This window comes from Mizuhopecten yessoensis, unplaced genomic scaffold, assembly GCF_002113885.1.
Source record: "Mizuhopecten yessoensis strain PY_sf001 unplaced genomic scaffold, ASM211388v2 scaffold10403, whole genome shotgun sequence".
Lineage (NCBI taxonomy): Eukaryota > Metazoa > Mollusca > Bivalvia > Pectinida > Pectinidae > Mizuhopecten > Mizuhopecten yessoensis.
Window position 1 is genome coordinate 105,037 of NW_018408529.1, and position 6,000 is coordinate 111,036.

Here is a 6,000-nt window from a genome sequence, read left to right on the forward strand (position 1 = left end):
TAAAATATGTGTTTGAGTTATTTACAACATTCATGTCTTTTGAAATTTTCTTCTTCATGGGACAAGGTTTGGTATGGCACAGTCCAACCATTTAACATTTTTAGCTCAGAATGGTTGAGGGAGTTTATACCATGGCACAGCATCTGTTGGAGATGATCTTGAGATATTTCTTCCGGGCAAATGTCCGTTTAGGAATAAAAAAAAATTGTCGCAGGATTAGAAGTGACATGTAGAGTCCACTCTGTCGACGTCTGCACATGGTTTCTTTGCCTTTTCCTTTAAAACACTACTAGTCCTGAAAGGCCATTTAGATTTTGACTAAATTTGGTCTGGAGCATGCTTAGGCCAAGGGGACTCAATTTTGTATAAATGGTAGGTCTGTCCCCCTGGGGGCCAAGCCCAATAGCAGAAATAGAGGTAAAACCTTTAAAATCCTTCTTCTACCTTAGGGATTAAGGGATTTTATCCTAATTTAGTCTGGAGCATCCTTGGGCCAAGGGAACTCAATTTTGTATAAGAATTGGGTGTGGCCTCTCAGGGGGGGCAGAAGGGCGGGGCCCAATAGGAGAAATATTTCCACATGTCATAATTTTTGACATTAATCTTTTGAAGTTCGGACTGATAGAATGTTCCTCTGATCTCTTCACCGTCATAGTATTGAACCCTTATAAGGGAAGCCTCCGCCGGGGCCATGTGAGCTTATGCCGTGGCACGACGTCTGGCGTCCATCGGGCGTCAACTTTTCCATTTAAACGACTTCTTTTCAATAACCAACAGGCCAAATATCATATTTGGTTGGTTGCTGGGATGAAGCCCGACAGTTTGCCAAAAGAAATGACCTTGACCCATATTCAAGGTCACAGGGGTCAAATTTTTAAAAACCTTTTAATGACATCTTTTGATTAACCAAAGGGCACAGAAACGTGATATACGGCTGATAGGTTCCTAGGATGAGGTCGGATAAAGTTTGCAAAAAGAAATGACCTTGACCCATATTCAATGTCACAGGGGTCAAATTTTTAAAAACCTTTAAATGACATCTTTTGATTAACCAAAGGGCCCAGAAGCGTGATATTTGGCTGATAGGTTCCTAGGATGAGGTCAGATAAAGTTTGCAAAAAGAAATGACCTTGACCCATATTCAATGTCACAGGGGTCAAATTTTTAAAAACCTTTAAATGACATCTTTTGATTAACCAAAGGGCCCAGAAGCGTGATATTTGGCTGATAGGTTCCTAGGATGAGGTCAGATAAAGTTTGCAAAAAGGAATGACTTTGACCCGTATTCAAGGTCACAGGGGTCAAATACGTTAAAACCTTTAAACGTCTTCTGATGATTAAGCAAAGGGACCAAAAGCGTGATATTTGGCTGATAGGTTCCTAGGATGAGGTCAGATAAAGTTTGCAAAAAGAAATGACCTTGACCCATATTCAATGTCACAGGGGTCAAATTTAAAAAAAACTTTAAATGACATCTTTTGATTAACCAAAGGGCCCAGAAGCGTGATATTTGGCTGATAGGTTCCTAGGATGAGGTCAGATAAAGTTTGCAAAAAGAAATGACTTTGACCCGTATTCAATGTCACAGGGGTCAAATACGTTAAAACCTTTAAACGTCTTCTGATGATTAAGCAAAGGGACCAAAAGCGTGATATTTGGCTGATAGGTTCCTAGGATGAAGCCTGACAAAGTTTGCGAAAAATGTGCTGGTATGAAAGGCTATAAAGTTTCAACTTAATGTCCTTGTTTGATTTCAAAGTCACATGTGTCCCATGTTTCAATCTTTTGATAGATTCCTTTGAATCAAAATACTAGTATTTTGCCTGTAGCTGTATTTAAGGCCATTTTTAAGATTAAAAGTGTAAGATTAATACCAGGTGAGCGATTCAGGCCCATTGCCTCTTGTTAAGGTTTAAAACATATTTGACCCATGTGACCTTGAATATAAGTCAAGGTCATTGATTTGAACAAACTTGGTAGCCCTTTATTCCAACATGCTACTGGCTAAATAACACCACCCAGGGCATTTTGGTTATTCAGAAGAGGTTGTTTGAAGTTTTAAACATATTTGACCCCTGTGACCTTTAAAATAGGTGAAGGTCATTTATTTGAACAAAATTGGTAGCCGTTCATACCAGTTTGCTTCTGGCTAAATATCATTACCCTAGGCTTTTTGGTTATTAAGAAAGAGTTGTAAAAAATAAAATATAGACGACGGACAGACGGTCGCTGCACCATGGCATAAGCTCACTTGGCGATTTGGGCCAGGTGAGCTAAAACAAGAGGCCCAGAGCGCCTGTATCACTCAACTGGATATCTAAGCAATCATGGCAAAATATTCTCCTATTTGTAAAATTTTGAATCCCCACCACCTAGGGATGCTTCCAGTCAAATTTAGTTGAATGCCAACCAGTGGTTAAGAAGAAGAAGTCGTTTAAAGAAATTGTTGACATACGGACGACACGGTATGGCATAAGCTCACCATGGTCCTTTGGATCAGGTGAGCTAAAAAGAGCTAAAATTGGAAAAAAAGGCAATATTGATTAACTTTCATCAAAATATTTGACGCGATCAAAACCGTGAGCTTTTGACCATATATACTCAACAAATGACCAGTAAAATTTGACTTTTTAATTTCGACCTACGAACACCAAAATCTAATCAGGTTTAGAACTCTATGTTACTTTATGAAGGTGTAAATATGAACTAATTTGTTGAGGGGTTGGCAAGTTATCTTGTACACAAGATTTTTACTTCATGACCTTTGACGTTTTAGCCTTCACCAATGATCACCAAACTCTAATCAGGTGTTAAACTAGAAATTAACATACGATGGTGTAAACATGAACTAAATGTGTTAATGAATTCACAAGATATCGTGTACACAAGCTTTCTACCAAGGACAGACACTGACAAAGCAGTTGCTACCTGGTATATATCACCTGTCACTTTGTGGGGGGTTATACTAAAAACAGGAAAGTAATTAATGTGGAAATTTTAGGTTGTGGACCTTTGAAACGATTCCAAACATGTTGAAATTATTCCCAGTAATGTTGTAGGAAAGCATCATCATAATAAATATCACAACTGCATGATACTGCCATAAAAGAGCTAATTGTTTACTGGTACACATACAACCAAAATGTTTTTGGATTGAATCCCTTTCGCAGAGTCAAGTCTTTACAAAAAAGGAAAATCTTTGCCCACTGCACTGAAGTTTTATTCATATTTTTAAGCATATTCAGTAAACAAGAGGCCCAGAGGGCCTGTATCGCTCACCTGAATATAATTAAAGTAATTGGTATGAAGTAAAGATATAGCACTCCATGGTAGGTGCTGTGTGTACATATGAAATTTCAGAAAGATCCATCCAGTACTTGAGATATAGAGAACAAACTTTAAACAGAGACCACACCTACTGCTAATACAAAATTGAGTCCCCTTGGCCCAAGGATGCTCCACACTAAATAAGGAAACAATCCCTTAATCCCTATGGTAGAAGTAGGATTTTAAAGGTTTTACCTCTATTTTCCCTATTGGGCCCCACCTCTCTGCCTACAGCGGGGTCAGACACACCGTTCATACAAAATTGGTTCCCCTTCACCCAAGAGTGCTTCAGACCAACTATATGGACAAAATCCTGCCATTCCTACCGAAGAAGAAGGATTTGAAGATATACGTCTATTTCCCCAATTGGGCCCAACCCCTCAGGTCCCAGGGGGGGCCACACCCACCGTTTATACAAAATTGGTTTCCCACTACCCAATGATGCCCCACACCAAATATGGACCAAATCCTTGCATTCCTACAGAAGAAGAAGGATTTTAAAGAATAATTTGTTATGTTTCCCCTGTTGGGCCCCACAGCTCAGGCACCTGGGGGGCCAGATCCACAGTGTATACAAAATTGGTTCCCCTTCACCCAAGAATGCTTCAGACCAAATATGGAACAAATCCTTTCATTCCTACAAAAGAAGAAGGATTTTAAAGAATAATTTGCTATATTTCGCCTATTGGGCCCCGCCCCTCAGGCACCTCGGAGGCCAGATTCCCAGTTTATACAAAATTGGTTCCTTTTCACCCAAGGATGCTTCAGACCAAATATGGAACAAATCCTTCCATTCCTACAGAAGAAGGAGGATTTTAAAGAATAATTTGCTATGTTTCCCCTATTGGGCCCCGCCCCTTAGGCCCCTGGTGAGCCAGACTCATGGTTTATACAAAATTGGTTCCCGACTACCCAAGGATGCTCCACACCAAATATGGACCAAATCCTGTCATTCCTACAGAAGTAGAAGGATTTTAAAGAATAATTTGCTATGTTACCCCTATTGGGCCCCACCGCTCAGGCACCTGGGGGGCCAGATCCACGGTGTATACAAAATTGGTTCCCCTTCACCCAAGAATGCTTCAGACCAAATCCTTCCATTCCTACAAAAGAAGAAGGATTTTAACGAATTTGCTATATTTCCCCTATTGGGCCCCGTCCCTCAGCCCCCAGGCCCACCATTTATACAAACTTTGTTCCCCTTCCCCCAAGGATGCTTCTGATCAAATATGGACCAAATCCTTTCATTCTTACAGAAGAAGAAGGATTTTAAAGAATAATTTGCTATATTTCCCCTATTTGGCCCCTCAGGCCCCTGGGGGCCAGACCCACCATTTATACAAAATTGGTTCTTCTTCACCCAAGGATGCTCCATACCAAATTTTGTTAAAATCTGCTCAGTGGTTCATGACTAGTAGTGTAAAGTTGACGGACGACAGACGACGGACGCAGGATGACGGACGACGCAGTATGGCATAAGAACGCCTTAACTTTGCGGACACTTCCATTTGCTAGGTGGCTTAGTCAGATAGAGGGAATTCAAACTTACTCAAACCATAAGAAACCCAGACCAGGACTTGAACCTGGATTTTCCATTGTTAAAAATGGACACTTTTTCATTAAGCTATCTGGGTACATAAATGGAGTTGATTTGAAGTAAGAACACATTTAATCTCAAATGGAAGGTAGATTGAATAGGCAATTATTGGTTCTCTGAAATATTGTTATTCTATCTGTTGGAATGTGTCCTGTAACCAGTAAAAGCATTTTTAGTAACTTTTTAAACTTCCATCCTCAATACTACAGGGGTTGTGCTCACTTACCCTATCTGCACCCCTGGAATGTGTCATAGCAAAGTTGAAGGCTCAGTGTGCGCCACCTTGTTGATGAGAACAGACTAATTTGATACTTTTATGTAAGAATCTCCCTGTATAGTAACTGGCTTTGAAGTCGGGTTGCGCTTCTCTGTAATCTTCAAAGGACAGGTATTCTCCTGGTGATTGGTCATTTTTTTTAAACTTGAGACCAATCAAACATCTATCTGCCTTCAATTTCACCTTGACATGTTCCAGGGTTACAGAAAGCGAAAGTGAGTTAACTCCTGGATATTGAGGCTGTAAATTAAACTTCCTACAGCTGTGTATGACATTGTTCTTAAAAGTGTTGGTTACAATCTGTAATTGTTGTTTGACATCTTTACAAGCATATACTTAATATGAGAAAGATCTGCACACTTCTTGGGGGAAACAAGAGGCTCAAATGGCCTGAATCGCTCACCTGGTATGAATCTCACACTTGTAATCTTATAAGTGGACTAGTGTACAGCTACAGGCAAAATATCTGTGTTCGATTCATTAGAATCTATTAAATTATTTAAACATATGATGCCTATGACCTTGAAAGTCAGCCAAGGACATCAAGTTGAACAGAGTTTATAGCCTTCCATCCAAGCATGCTTCTGGCCAAATATCATTACCCTGGACCTTTTGAATATTCAGAACAAGTCATTTACAGATTTAAACATATATTTGATAATTATCCTATGCTTCTTGGGTATTCAGAAGAAGTAGTTTACAGGTTTTAAACATATTCGACCAATGTGATCTTGAAAATGGGTGAAGGTCATTTGTTTTAACAAACTTGGTAGCTCTTCATCCCAGCATGCTCCTGGCC